Below are 16,713 nucleotides of genomic sequence, written 5' to 3'. Positions count from 1 at the left end.
TTAACGATAAATTGAATAGGATGATATATATATGTGATAAGATAATATATAGTAAAAACAATTTATCTAATACTTTAAATATAATAACAAATCTTATTGATAATCTCAAATAAGGTAAAATATTATAAAATAAGTTAAGATAATTTATCTACCATTTAAATCTAAATAAATACGTAAGATTACTTGATATATAAATAAGATAATAAGCTAATCAAATATATAGGAAAGTTAAGATAAGGTAATAGGATAACTGGATAAGATATGTTGTTAAACATAAATAATTCATGAAATAAACTATTTAATTATTTTGGTTATAATAATAATAATATAATTTCAAATATTAGTAATAATAAAAATAGTGATATACAAACTAATGTTCTAAAAAAATTTACATATTATTTTTTATTGTATGAAATTTGAGATGTAAAAAAGAATATGTAAAGTAAACTACATTACAAGGTACGTTCAATATCCATATATTTTACATTTTTGTTTCGAGATATCTGGACTATTGATCTTAGGTGTTGTTCCCCTTATTTGGTGAATTGAGAGATACATTACATCGATCATACCTTGGTTTACCTTCGTCCTCCTCCCATCTCAAAACATGTGTGGTGCACGACTTTCATTGAATTTCGTTTTTTAAACATTTATTGGTGAGTGTTCTTGAATCTCAGAAATTGCATTCTATAATAACATATATTAATTCATAAATGTAGTTATTGAAACTATGTGTAATTCGTTAAAATATAGTGTCGAGATAGGATTTAAAAATAAAGTAGAAAATGTTAAACAATTTTTGTAATAAATGCCAAACGATTAGTTTGGTATCACAAATATAATAGAGAAATAGGATAGAGAGATAGAGGAAATAAAAAAAAGAGATATCTAACATGTAATTGATTCTTATTCGATAGTTATGGGAGTGTTATCTTTTATTTTTTTTTTATTTTTTAAACATTAAAAAAGAGAAAATAAAGAAGAGATGGTCTAGGGAGTATGTTTTGAGGAGCAAAATTGGATTAAAGAGATTGTTTTTAAAATTTAAAAAAAAAAAAAGTATAAGTTTCGGCCTTTTTCAATCTTTGCAAAAACAAGAAGAAATGAAAAGTATTAACTTTTAACCAAAATGTAACATAGTACTAGTGATGAAGATTGATTGTTTTTATTATTTCAATGGTGACCATTAATAATTGCTTTATATGAGAGAATATTATTTTCGCAAAATCAATTGAATGTTTACAATCAATTGTTTTTTTAAAAATTGATTTTACAATTTTTTTTCCTTTTTTATGTTTTATTTATTTTCTATTTTTGAAATTAATTATTTTTATTAATTTTTTATTTCATTTCTTACTTACCTTTATTTATTTATTTTCTATTTTTCTTTACTTTTTTATTCACTTTTTTTATTATTATAAAACACTAACACTTTGTTTAGTATGTAAAGAAAAGAAGATAAAGATACCATCTTCCTTCGTTTAAGAAAGAAAGAATATTCAACAGTACCTTCAAAGAAAAACCTTTCGATCTAATTTGAGAAGAAAAGATAAAAGAAAAATGCATTTATTTTCAAAACACACAATCACCCGTATATGGATTCTTTTTAGTTAAAAAAATAAAATATAAAAATATAAAAAAAATATATTAAAAAAAAAAAAGTTTATATTCGTAAGATTAGTGAATAATGTGTGCATACGGGCAGAGTTTGACCAAGAGATAAACTGAAGGCTCTTCGAATCTCTATCAAGGATTATTCAGACAAGTATTTCGAGAACGTACCAAAAGTATGAGTTAAAGATAAATCAGATGATTATTAACTTGCCATTAAGATCCAAACATAATTAAGATTAATATAAATAATAATATATTAAGATAAAATAATATTTTTATATCATATTTATTACAATATTAATTATGCAAATAAACTCTTTTCCACCCTCATTTAGGTAAGTAGGAAGACATTTATCCAAATTGAATAAGTAATATTAAAAATATATATCTCATTCAAGTAAAACCAAAGAAAATAAGATATTAATGAAGACTTAGATGAAGGATAGGAAATTTTAGGAATAAGAATAAATTTACTTTTATACTTCGATACAGTTACAATGTGCATATGGTATTATGCATTTGCTTAAAAAATATCTTTATATTTATTCTTACAATAGTATACATAGATTTTGATTAATGTTAAATCAATTCAAATAATAAAATAATTATTTATTTTAATAAAATGAGGCATAATAAGTTGTTTAAATAATTTTAATAAAATACTATTAGATTATAATTATTTATAAAATGGCTTCTTAGTTTATTTAAAATTATTAAAATAATGTAATATTAATTTAGGCTAAATTATATTTTTAGTCTCTATTTATTTTTAGGATTCAACGTAGTCTCATTATCTTTAAAAGATTCAATTTAGTTCTTTAGTTTTAAAAAAAAATATTTGATACTATTTTTCTATTCAAAATGATACTAACGACATTAATAAAATTGGGTGAAAAAACAACATTGGACATTTTTTTAAAAAAAAAATTATATGACTAAATTAAACATTTTAAAAATAATGGGATCAAATTAGACATTTTAAATGATTCAATTTGATCGTTTAATTTTTAAATGATGTTCAATGTTACCCTTTCATAAAATTTCATTAACGTCGTTAATATCAATTTAGACGAAAGAATAACATTAAGTTTTTTTAAAAATTAGAGGATCAAATTGATTTTTAAAAATAAATAGAAGGACAAAAATATAATTTAACCATTAATTTAAAATATTTTTCTTAATATTTTGCATTTTTATTCTTTTTATTACACTTTTTTTCCATTTAAGAATACTTATGCAATTTTTTAAATACACCTTTTTCTTTCTTTTTTATTCTTTTTATTACACTTTTTTTCCATTTAAGAATACTTATGCAATTTTTTAAATACACCTTTTTCTTTCTTCAGAGTCCCTTTAACAATCAAATATGGTATTAGAGATACCATTAAAGTCAAAGGGAGCAAAGAGCAGACAAAGAAAGAGTAGAGAGAGGTGTAGAGGGAAAAATAAGCTAAATTTTTTTAAAATCTATGTTTGACCTAACTTCTTTTAGAGAGACGAGCAACAAAAAATTGGGCTAAAGGGTACTTTTAAGAAGGAATTAATATGAAATGATAACGTGAATTTTTCTATTTTAAAAGAAATTGTGTCCTAAATTGAATTTACATTGATAAATACAAGATTTACTCTCAAATATTTTATGTTGACAACTGTTTTCGTAGTAATAGATTTTGTGAATGATTTTGATGTAATTAACACTCTGTTTTCGTAGCTCTACTTTGTGATATGTTTCATCAGCCTTACTCGTATGTTATATCTTAATTCATTTTTCTGAGAGAAATTACTTGACTTATAATTTTTATAAAAAAAAATTAGTTAAAACTTATAATTTAACTAAATTTATAACTAGAGGTGAATACTAACTATAAACGTTTAAAGGTAAGTACTTCATAGTTCACATAAATACAAGTATCAACAATATAAAATGACTTGCATGATAATGTTAAAATAACTGATCTCTTGGGTTAATTTTGTTACGTGTAACTTGACGGGTTAACTTATAGTTATTTGAAATCAATTGAGTTAGCATTTTATTGGGATAATTTGTTAGCTGTAATAGCATCCCTGTATATATACATAGGGTATAACAGAAATAATGTAAGAATCAATAAAGATCATTTTTCTCAGATTCAGTTTGCAATCCTTTTTTTTTTCTCTACTCTAACATAATATAAAGAGCTTAGAATCAATAAAGATCATTTTCTCACATTCGGTTTGCAATCCTTTTTTTTTTTTCTCTACTCTAACATAATATAAAGAGCTTGAACGATCCAAGCATGGCTGATCAACCTCCTCCACCCCCTTCCACAGCTCCACTTACGGTTTATCATACAATCTTTGAGAAATTCGATGATAAGAACTTCCTCTTATGGTACCAACAGGTAGAACCAGTGATCAAGATGCATAGACTTCAACATTTTCTTGTTTATCCGAATATTCTGCTGCAACATATTCTACTTTTGAACACCAGCTATGACAATATTCAAAATATGCTTCCTAAACGTACATATGTCTCCAAATGCAAAAATGTATTGGCTCCGCATTGCTTTTGCAATTACAATAAAAAATACCATAGTAATAACACAAATTATGTGTTTTATGACAACTCTAGTTAGGAATGACTAGTGGCAATGTCAACACTTTGTTGACAAACATACTGTGCAAAGGAATATTGTAACACCCTATTACACTAGACACAACCATTTACTAAATATTAATTTATTTGTTGTTATAAAAATGAGAGTAAATTTTTCGTGTTTATTAGAATATATTATCACCATAAAATATAAAGACCTATAATCTTCTGAAATATAAATGAGTTCTTATTACAATTAAATACAATGAAAATATGTATCAACTATTCCCACCCATACATCACAAAAACTAACTAGAGTAGTACAAAAATTCTATCATACCCCAAACACAAGTATAAGTGAAAATTCTATCTTACATTTACACTCTTACTTCTATTATGCCACCCATACATCATAAAAACTAACTAGAGCAGTACAAAAATTCTATCATACCCCTGACACAAGTATAAGTGAAAATTCTATCTTACATTTACACTCTTACTTCTATTATGCTGCTGCTTCTTTATAAATATAAGCAAATTGGTTAAAGACATATCTCTCTCTCTCTCTCTCTCTGCTTTTAACCAGTTCTTCTAATAGCTACTACAGCTAGGTAGTCAAACTCCAAAATCACCTTTTTTTGATTATTTGTAAGAAATAAAATTCCTATATTAAAAAGAAAGAAATTAGGCAGGCAAAATTCCATATCTAAGTTTATCTCTATAACTTTTTTTAAAACTAAGTGTTTTCTTTCTTTCATGTTAACTGTCAAGATATTTTGATATTCTGGGCATAGATGTAGTCATAGATTATGAGGAAATTGGTGCTCCACTGAAATCAATATCATGTTTAGGCAAAAAGGCTTTTATTGTTGGAGTCGCAGATCACAGCAGATATGGCTGGACAATTGCAAATTTCCTTTTGATGCAGCAGGTGGTGAAATTCTTGTTGACACTTGGGTATCTGCAGGTTCTTTATTTGTTTTTCTCCTTTTGAAAAAAAAAAAAAAATTTGGTACCTCTCTGTCAATGTGTGAATCCATAAGGTTATCTATCTGCATACATTCGTGGTTTCTCTCATTATTTTCAGTCCTTGTTTATTGATCAGGTTGCTATCATATCATGAACATTCTCATTAGACTCTGACTATTTTTTAATCTAGCCTTTCACAGAAAATATTTGATGAATCACAAACAAACATATTGATGTAGACTTCCATTACCTCATTGAGAACACTTGCAACCAACTCCTCTGCAATATCATTGGCAAACACAAGGACAACACACTGGGCAACATAACCTTAGTTTGGGTCCACCACCTAACACTGCACAAAAATAAAATACAAATGATTGGAATGAGTGACACAGAAGATAGACCAGAAAACTAGCATACACAAAAAGAAAAGAGAATTATTTTCATTACAATTTTTGCTAACCCCATCTTTCTTTCTTTTCTTTTACAATTTTTTAAATTATTTCAATTTACAATTATTAATTTGCTAACATAATGGTGTTGCTTCCTTCAGTACAATATAATCTTAAGACATTCTTGAAAACCTAACTGAGGGATCTCTTAGAATCTTATCAAAACATCCATGGGAACATAAATTATCAAACAATAAATTTCGGTTTATTTTAGGTATCTCGTCAAGCTCATGAAGTCTTACCACTACCTTATATGTGTAAACAAATAATATAAAATCTACCATTACCAAATCAAAAATGGATAAAACAGTAGTCTTAGCTTATCCATGAGTTAGGTATTGCACAACATAATAAACTAACATCAAATTTTATTCTATTCTACCATCCCTACCACCAAAATAAGCTTAAATAACTAAAAATAAAATAAAATTACATCGTAATGAAAACTGCGAAATCGAAGCGTTCAAAGCAAAATTGAGAAACAAAATAGCTACCTATGAATAAGTCCAGAAACAGGAATCTCAGTTACTCATGAATCCAAGTTACCATCATACACACAGGATCTTTTCGGAAGAACCTAAAAATCAGAACACACAGACGGAAATCATCAATGAATTTGTAAAGGAAAAATTAAAATCGGTGAAAGTTTCGAAGGTTCAAAGAAAATTTTCAAAAGGTCAGAGAAATTGTACAGGAGGCAGCTTTGGGTTTCGCGAGGAGAAAAGAAACATTGCAAATTACGGTTCTTGTGAGTTTCGTTTCCATTCTCGTGTTCTCCACCCAAAACCCTTCAAGGCTCCTGAGATAAAATCTGGAGAAAGAGAAAGTCAACCAAGCTTTAGAAAAGTACCCTTTTATATGCGGAAGGTTAAAATACTTTGTCTCAATAATTTCGATTTTTTTAGTTTTTATATTTATTTTTGTTAATTTTTTAATTTTTATGATTTAATTTTTTTAAAATTTATTTTAGTTTTTATTATTAAATTTTTATTGTAACATTATGTGTTTTTATTAACATATTAAAAGTCTTTAATTTTACGAGGAAAAAGGCAATGAAACGTATAAATTAAAGATTGTAAAAAAATAGAAATGAGTTTAACTATTCTTGTTTTCATTCTTATACCTTGTATTTATCTTCGTTTCCATATTCAACAAGTATAGAATTTGTATCAATATTATGATATTCATCAAGTTTCAAGTATACTTATACTTATTTTGTAGAAGGATATCACATACTTCAAGTATTTTTCACCAAACTTAACACAACAAATATTTTATAGTTATTTTAATATATTGCATTTAAGAGACCCTTATAAATATTATTTTAGTTTCATTAAATTTTCATATATAATAAAAACGCTTAGGTAGTGTTTGTTTCCAGGGATTTACTGTTCACGAGCAAGGAAAAGCGAAGAAAATTGTTGTTTATTTCCAGTGATTTGCAACGACGGAAAGGCGAAGAAAACGGGGGAGAAGCGTGGTTCGCGTCCTCGCACAATAGCGAAGAAAGGAGAAGAAAGCCAAGTAGAATTTGTAAAAACCTGGAAATGCCCCTATCCCATGCATGCATAATCGATTATACGAAGGAAACATAATTGATTATGGTTGGCCACATAATCGATTATGGCCTTGCATAATCGATTATGGCCTTGCATAATCGATTATGGCTGAGCATAATCGATTATGCAAGGCCATAATCGATTATGTGGCCAAGCATAATCGATTATGCTGGGGTATTTTCGCTTCCAGTGGAACCCAGAACGGCTCGTTCCAAAAATGAATTTTATGAGTAAAATGCGAACTCAGAACGGGCCATTCCACTTTGGGAACGGGCCGTTCCACTTTGGGAACGGGCCGTTCCATAGATGGACGTTGTGGGTTAATTTGTAACCCCAGAACGGCCCATTCTGGTCTGAGAACGGCCCTTTCTGGGTATCAAATTTTATTTTACAAAATATAATTATCAGAATATATTTTGTTATTATTATTTATTATTATAAATATTATTATTTTCATTTTTATTAATATTATTATTATTTATTATAATTAGTATCATTATTATTTATTATGATTCTTATCATTTTTCTAATATTTATTATTATTCTTATCATTATTTATTATTTTTTAATAAATTATAGCTATTAATATAATTTTATTGTAATTATTATTATTTACAATAAATAATATTATACTCATTTTTAATCCAACAGTAAAAGTGTAAATTATATATTCATCTATTAAATTTTAAATTTTTATCTATCATTAAATTTAAAGCAAATATTTAAATTAAATTATTTTTAAATTAATATTTTATAATTTTTTTAGTTAAAATTTATATATTTATCTTTTAATTATAATAATTAAAAATCTTTTTTTAACCAAAGGGCAAAATAGTAATCTTACACAATTATCAATTAAAAAATTTATTTTTATCTATCACATCAATCAATTCACTCACAAACTTTCACAAACTTTCTCTACACTTTCTACCATAGTTTTAAAAACCGGACCGGTCATCGAACCGGTTAAGGTACTGGGTCAGTGGGTCAAAGGTTGAACCGGTGGGTTACTAGTTGAACCGCATGACTCGAATTTTATTTATTTTTATTAAAAAATATTTATATTAAATATATTTTATACTTATAAATTTTAATAAATTTATATCTTATTTTAAATTTCAATTTTTCTATCTTATTTAAAATTATTTTTATTTTTATTTTATAAAAAAATACATAAAAAAATTACATGTTAAACGGTATATTAATACAAATTAAAAATATAAATAATATGTACATATATAATATGCTTGCAATTAATATCATAAAATAATATATGTAATATTTACATAGATATTACATTATTAAATATATAATTTAAAATTAATAATATACTATAAAAATTATTTAAGTTGTATATATTGCAAACAAATATATTAAAACAAGTAGTCATTTTTATATTTAATAAGATTCCTTGCTTTTTCATTAAGAGATTCAATTTTCATTATTATTTTTGTGATTTATGGTCCCTTAAAAAAAATTTTAAAAAAATAAGAAAAAAAAGTGGTTGAACCGGTTTGACCCACCGGTTCACTGGTTGAACCAGAAAATTGACCGGTTCAATCCGGTTTGAAACGGGTCGACTGCATAACCGATCCAACTTCAGATTCGGACTGGCTGGACCACCGGTTCCCGGTCCAACCGGTCCGACCGGCCGGGTCGGTCCGGGTTTTAAAACACTGCTTTCCACTCACTTTCCCTTAATCCAAACAACCTCACTTTCCACTCTTTTTCCCTTCAAATCCCTCCTTTTCCACTCCCCATTTTCCATCCTCAAATCCAAACAAAGCCTTAAAGAATATGAGATACATTATAACGTCAATTCACTTTTCAAAAAAGAATAAATAAATAAAGATAACTTCACATATTCGTATACACAAGGAATGGGCACCTCCTCTATGTATAAATAAACTTATGGCACTGTATTATTTAAAGGTAACTATGGTTGATCAGCAAAAAATAAGCGTGATGTTGACGACACTTTTAGTGTTACTAAATGTTAGGTCAAACATGCTCTATTAGAAGCATCTTCACCTGCGTGTGGGGTGTGTAAGTACCAACAAAAGAAGTGCACTATGATTGCATGTTTGCCCCTTACTTTGGTTATGACCAAAGTTTGGCACAATTTACCAAGCTACACAAAGTTTTTGGTACAAGTAATTTGTTGAAGATGTTGTTGGCTATTGAAGTGAATCATCGTCAAGAAGCGATGTGTAGCATATTATTTGAGGCTCAGGGAAGACTAATTGATCCTATTAATAGATATGTCTATGTCATGATTGGTTTACAACAATAAGTTTGTCTGATCAAAATAATATTTTTGCTCTAACTAGTGTGGTATTTTATATGTAAAAAATACTTTTCTTATTAACAAAATATAAATGAAGTTCTTTTAATGTTTTTATTAATTATTAATTATAATAATAATAATTATTATTATTATTTATCTCCAATCCACAAATTTCTTGTAGTATTCTTTCCACCCATAATCTTAAAGAGCCTTTTTTTTCCTTTTTGTCTCAATGTGAGTTATAAAAGAAATTTTTTTAATTTGAGTTGGAGAAGAGTGCCAAAAGACATATCGGGAACTACAATTTTTTCTTTCCTTTTTTATTTATTTTACCAAATATTAAATAAAATGAACATAATTAATGTACCCGTTTTTTCCCTTTTCTTTTAATTATTTATGAAAATATAGTGATACTAACAATTTATAAAGAAACAAGTACTTCTTTCATAAATTGAGTTGTTTTGCTGTTATGATTATACGTAGAGTTTGAGTAACTTTCAATCCAAATTTTCATGGATAATTTTTTATGTGTATTCACATAGTGATGAAGATTTTTCACAAACCTACCACTTGGCAAGTGAATCAAGTTTCGAAGTAGTATTTAAAGATCATCCTCAGGGATTTGCGTGTTTAGTAATTCTCGCTCTAATGATTTAAAAGAGAGTGATGTTAAAATTGCAGATAAGTGAAAACAGATTAGAACAACACAATAAAATAAACGTAGTAAAGACAATGATTAAGAATAAGGATTGGTTCAGAGCACTTGCTAACTCGTAGATCTTCTTAAAATAAATGCGATTCTAATTCCATTATTTCCACGTTCATTAAGTAATCCAACAAGATTCCTCAAGGTTGAATCCTAAAGTCATTAAGCTCAAAACATGATTCCTCTATGTTTTGAGTTTTAACACTTTGCATTAAGAACAATGACTTGAACAATGTGACTAACCAAATCAAGTCTATTCCTAGAACAAGAAGTGATTAGGTGCAAGATTCAGTTCGGGTTTTCGAAAACGTTTTCCAACTGGATTCAAAAACCAAAAATCATACAACGGGTGATCAAGCCGATATAAGCGTTAAGAGAAGAATCAATGCACAAATAATGAGATCAAAATGCATATATTTAAGAAGAAGAGGAGTTAGTAGTTACATCCAACCAATCCTTAATGAGTTTAGCCACACATGGCCATTACAAGATCAAAGAGTGAAAGGAAGAAATTACAAAGTAACGGATGAAGAAATGGAGTTGATCTTCGTTCCCAAAGGATCCAGCTTCCAAATCTCTGTTCTTCCTTCCCCACCAGTTTTTCCCCTGTTTTTCTCTCTTAAATTCGTGCTCTCTATGTTGCCCAGGTTCTACTCCTTTTTCCCTTTTATATCAGCTCTAAAACTGGGCAAAAAGTGAAATTTTTAACTCCACCGCTGCAGCTGTAGAACCACAGCTATGGCTGTGGAGAATCCTTCAAGGTGAAGTAACTTCTGGTGTTGCAGCTGTAGCTCTGCAGCCATGGCTGTGGAGACTCCTTCATGAGTAAGCAACTTCCTGAGCTGTAGCTGTGAAACCACAACTATGGCTGTGAGTCTCTGTGGCTTCCCTTGATTTCCCAAGCCTCAACGCTCAAGCCTTGGACCCTGCAGCTGTAGCTTCAAGTCTCTGAAACCAAAAATGAGCATTCCAGATTTCCACAGCTATAGCCGCAGAACTACAACTATAGCTACAAGTCTCTGGACCTCTATATCCTTCCCAGACTTCCACAGCTCGAGCTCCAGATCCACAGCTATGGCTGTGGATCTCTGCCTAGCCAAAAAATCCTGCAAAAAATGAGACAATTCCTTAAGATTACTACTACTCCTCTATTCTTATAGTATGACTTAATTCTATAAATAAAAGGGGTGAAATGTCATATAAATATCTACAATTATACAAAAAGATTTCCAAAAGTTGAGTGCGAAACATACAAAAAAGACACTCAACAACTACCCCAACTTAATCTCTTGTTGGTCCCCAACAAGATACCAATCAAAACCAAAAAGATACTTCCCATCATGAGATTTCTTCTGGATCAACAATAAGGCAAACATTCAATCAATTCACTATCACAAACCATTTTTGACTCACTGAGGTGCCCACATATCAATCATGCTTAACTAAAAAGATTGCAAGCTAAATCATAACACAAACATTACAAACCAACAATTGAACAAACTCTCATAAGAATGACTCTCCAGGGTGAGTGTTTCTCTCAATTCCACTCATCATTTCTATGAACATAAGCATTGATATCATCTCTTCATTACTGCTCTTTGAGAGAAATTTAAGGATCACAAGGACTTTTTGAGGGTTCTACTGAGGTTTGGTTAACAAGGGAACGTGGTTTTTCAGATTAACAAGGTTTAAACTCAAAAGAGTAAAATGAAAATGAACCAAACACTCCATCTTGCTCACTCCAAATATTCAACTCCAACCAGATCTCTCAGCCCAAATTCTCCCTCGAATTACACACCCTCTTTCCTTAAGATTCTTTGCCTAGATTTCAAGAGGTCCCTCTCTCTTTTAAGACTCTTTGTACAGGTGCTTGCTTATTTTGCTCTTGATTTGATTTGATTATTTTTTTTGATTATTTTTTTTTTTTTTGTTTTTGTTTTTGTTTTTGTTTTGTTTTGTTTTGTTTTGTTTTTTTTTTTTTTGAGATCAAAATACATGATAATAGTAGAATGAGACTGACAAGCACACTTAATTTTTAGCAGAGAAAAATGATAGAGAGGTGACTCTTCCCTTCAACTTGCATTAACTTAATTTCACCACTTTCTCTCAACTTGACAATTCTTACCACTACCCCAACTTAATCCCCAATTCATTTTCATTTACTCTCAAGAATTTGGTCAGAGTGATGAGTTGGTATTTGGGAAAGGTTTAAGGTGATTTGAAGGTTAAAGCTCAAACAGGTTTTAAAGGATGAATTCAGTTATGGCTGGTTGTTTGGCTCTAGGCTTACAAAGATTTCAGTTATTTACAAGGGAATGCCTTGATCCTGTCCAAAACTTTCTGACAAGAACAATCATTCAAGACTCAAACAATGCAAACACATATGCTATGATGATGGCTCTCAAAGTATTAGTGTATATGATAGATGCACTGTTTAGTCTCACTCACTCACCAGCTTGGCTAAATGTTCAATTACTGATTTTTCATGTCATGCTAATCAAATAACTCACAATTTCATGATCAAGCAAATTGGATGAGTACAACCTCAAAGCAAGCCGCAAAACAAACCATTCTAAGGTGAATCAAAAGATATGTTTTCACTCTTGTTGATCTAAAAGCCATCTCTCATTTACTACCTTTCAAAAATGATTTTCAATTTTCCCTTTTTTTTTTTCTTTTTTTTTTGTTTTTGTTTTTTTTTTTTTTTTTGATGATGATTGTTAATTCACAAAAAGTATATAAACCACCAGATAGTCCAAACAATTAACAAAATAGAAACTAAAACAACTGAAATTTAAAATGACTGGAATTTGAAATGGCATAAAATTAAAGTGGAACTTCTCTTCCTCAAAACAAGGGTGACAGCGACCCTCTATTCTCTCCTTTTCATCATTGCTTGCTCATGCTCCTGCTCTCCACCATGAAGTTGTTTACCTTGATCTCCACCCCCTCCAGAAAATATAGGACTGTCCCCAGGCCACTTCAGATGGTGGTGGTGGGGTTGGTGCAGCTAGGATTTTATGAGTGGCTTTAGAGCTTCCGCTTGAACCGCCACCTCTTGAACAAACTATCTGAAAATTTTACAACCAAGTCTTGCAACCAAGTTAGTCTACAAGTTGATCATAAAAACAAAACACAATTCTTCATGGGGCATAAGGAATGATCAATAAACATTCTAACATGGGAAGCACTAAAGTTATTTCAAAGCCACCAATAAACAAGCAAATATTTCCTACTAGCTCCAATGATCAATGATTTCACACTTTGGATAAAGAACACATATTCACTTAGGCATTTGATCAAGCAATTGATGGACATGATAAGGAGAAACAACATCCATGTGAATTCTTGCCATGCAAGGCTCAAAATTCTTCACAAAATGGAACATTTCAGTGACCACCTTTTTCAAAGCTTTCATTATGTTCAAATCAAATACTTTTCTCATTCAGGCATTTCTTCGAACACACAAAAGGCAGAAAATGTGAATGTTTATGCATGTTCACGTTGAAAACTCAAACCCCCAAATTCATGCAATTCCACATTTGTGCACAATGGATGATGAAGAACAAAGGTTTTATGTAGATTATGAAGAAAGGAGATGAAATGTGAGGAGATGAGGAGGTTTCGTGAGGGGAGGAAGAGAGAAATGAAGAGGTGGAGGTGAGAGAAAGGAGAAAATGAAGAGGTGGAGTGAGGGGCTCAGTTTTAAAACTGACCCAAAACTATCTAAAGCTTCTCATTTAAATTAGAAAAATGGCTCCAGAGAATTGGCGCCTAGGCGCTGGAACTGGCGCTACAGCTCTGGGATTAAATATGCAATTTGTGCCAAGACAGCAAGTTGGCGCCAAGGCCGTGAGTGGGGCGCTGCAGCTGTGGAATTTTTTTGACATGAGATTCCCTGGCAGAAATTTGGCGCTAAGGCCATGGATTTAGCGCTTGAGCGCTGGAAAATTGAATCCAAGGAAGGTTCCAGGGAGTTAGCGCTATGGCGCTGGGATTTGGTGCTTCAGCTATGGGAACATGAAAGTTCTAGGAACCTTGGCAGAGAAGTGGCGCTTTAGCTGTGGATTGTGGCGCTGCAGCTGTGAGATTTTTTCTCACATAAAGAACTGGTCCAAAAAATTGACGCCATGGCCGTGAGCCTGGCACTTCAGCTCTGGAAACTAATACACATAAATGGCCAGGCAGGAACTTGGCGCTAAGGCCGTGGAGTTGGCGCTGAAGCGCCAATACTTGGAATTATCTCTAAGTTGAAAATTAATGCCTCAGATTCCCAATGATTTTCCATGAGTTGAGGGAATAGAAAAATTCCTTGAAGCACACGAGCAAGCTATTAAAATCGTGTTCACATAACATACATTCAATTTGAACTCTTTCTTGAACTTCCTAATTAAACCACTACCTCACAATTCTCAAAACTGCTCTAGCCAATGTGAGTCACCAAGATATTTCAACAGAATGTGCAGCCAACATGATCAAGGAACTCAAAATTTTACAAAATATTATAATCATTGAAACACATCAAAACAAGCTTTTGCTTCCTAAGAGATATGACTTAAAGCACCCACTTGAAACATGAACTTGAAACTTTAAACCTTCCTATTATTACACACTATTGAAACTACACACACACAAATGTTTTAGAACAAAATATATGCATTGCAGCAACATATCAACCATAAAGTAAACATGAGCAGCAATTGTAAGACATGAACATTAAATCAAACACACCAAATGACAAACATGTCTTACTCCATACTATGCATCACCTAGTTGCAACCAAAGCCACTACTCATAATAAACACCAAACAACAACACCCCTTGCAATCAAATATGAAATTCAAAACTCAAAATACAAATTCTACTACCAAAAAAAAGCATCAAAATAATCACAAACCCAAAACTCAGAATGCTACACAACCACTCTAAAACATCAAATTAACTTCATATATCCTAACATGCAAAACACAAACATATCCTCAATAAGATCAGCAATCTTAACATATCCCAAAACATGCCAATCATCAAGCACATCCATTCTGAAATCAAACAACCCTATGCACAAAAACTCTTAACTACTCACTATTCAAACTAAAACTTAGAATCTAAAACAGAAATTAAAACAAGAACATGCTAATTTAATGTCTTTAGCTTGATAGTCCCTATTTGATCATGGCTCCTTCCAATGAGTGATGGTAGTGAGTCTTTCAACTTCACCACCCAGATAATGCTTGAGCCTTTGACCATTGACTGACCAAGTCCTTCCAGAGGCAGGATCTTCAAGTTCAATGGCTCCATAGGATCTGACAGATTTAATTGAAAAAGGACCTAACAACTTGGATTTGAGCTTCCCAGGGAAAAGCTTCAACCTGGAATTGAACAGTAATACTTGTTGGCCAGGTTGGAAGTTCCTGTTCAGAATCTTCTTGTCATGGTATATCTTGGCTTTGTGCTTGTAAGACTTAGAGGACTCATAAGCTTTCAATCTCCTTTCTTCCCATTCATGCAATTGAAGCTTTCTTTTCTCCCATGCTGCCTTCAAATCATAATTTAAGGCCTTCAAAGCCCAAAATGCTTTATGTTCCAATTCCACTGGCAGATGAAAAGCTTTACCAATGACCTTTTCCAATTCTTCGTTAGAGATAGGCAAAGCCTTCTCTAGTGGCGATGAGCTCTTGAAATCATTTTGAGTTTCCATGTGCACATCATCTAATACATCAATTCTAAAGCAATCTTTGTTGCCTTTTGGAAACTTCATTGTTTCAAATACATTGAAACTCACTTCCTCATCTTGGACCCTCACCTTCAGCTTTCCTTCATCCATGTCAATGATAACTCGAGCTGTTTTCATAAAGGGTCTGCCCAATATCAAAGGAACTTCTACATCCTCTTCTATATCCATGACTACGAAATCAACTGGAAACATGAACTTATCAACCTTCACTATCATATCTTCCACTATACCATATGGAAGCTTGATGGATCTGTCTGCCAACTGCAAGGTCATTCTTGTAGGTCTCACTTCCACTTCTCCTATCTTCTTCAGCATGGATAAAGGCATCAAGTTAATACTGGCTCCAAGGTCTAAGAGTTCCTTACCCACTGATAGATTACCAATTGATACAGGGAGAGTGAAACTGCCTGGATCTCTGGATTTTTGAGGCAAAGATTTTTGTATGATGGCACTACACCCAGCCTCAAGCTCCACAGTTTCTTCTTCAAAAATTATTTTGTTCTTAGTCAAGAGATCCTTCATGAACCGAGCATAAGTAGGCATTTGTTCCATGGCTTCAGTGAAGGGAATATTTATCTGGAGCTTCTTGATGATGTCCATAAACCTTGCAAATTGTCTGTCCTTCTCTTTCTTTGATGGGGCATGAGGGTAAGGTAAGTCTTTAATAGGAACAGTGGAAATGAATTCCTTGCCCTTCTTTTTATTTTTCTCCTTCTTTACTCCATTCTTCTCTTTTATTTTCTCACTATCTACACCCTCATTTTTATTGCTTTCTCCCTCATTCTTCTCAATCTCCTCCTCAACCGCCTTCAGTTTA

At 31.0% G+C, this 16,713-nt stretch overlaps 1 long non-coding RNA gene across 3 annotated transcripts; it reads right to left on the bottom strand.

Moving 5' to 3' along the window:
• Window positions 1-3,698: 3,698 nt before the first annotated feature.
• LOC109791133 (uncharacterized) lies at window positions 3,699-6,443 on the bottom strand. 3 transcript variants are annotated; one of them, XR_003803259.2, is made up of 4 exons: window positions 6,303-6,443; window positions 6,105-6,187; window positions 5,409-5,510; window positions 3,699-5,298 (listed from the first exon to the last, which is right to left on the bottom strand). It is a non-coding gene; the product is annotated as an uncharacterized LOC109791133 (long non-coding RNA). The 3 variants fall into 3 exon arrangements; XR_002239001.3 differs by having other exon boundaries at window positions 3,699-4,055; XR_014432928.1 differs by having other exon boundaries at window positions 3,699-5,510.
• Between the last annotated feature and the right edge of the window lie 10,270 nt (window positions 6,444-16,713).

This window comes from Cajanus cajan, chromosome 4, assembly GCF_000230855.2.
Source record: "Cajanus cajan strain Asha chromosome 4, NIPB_CcT2T_4, whole genome shotgun sequence".
NCBI lineage: Eukaryota > Viridiplantae > Streptophyta > Magnoliopsida > Fabales > Fabaceae > Cajanus > Cajanus cajan.
Note: the sequence above shows the minus strand (reverse complement) of the source record. Positions and strands in the feature narration are given on the sequence as shown.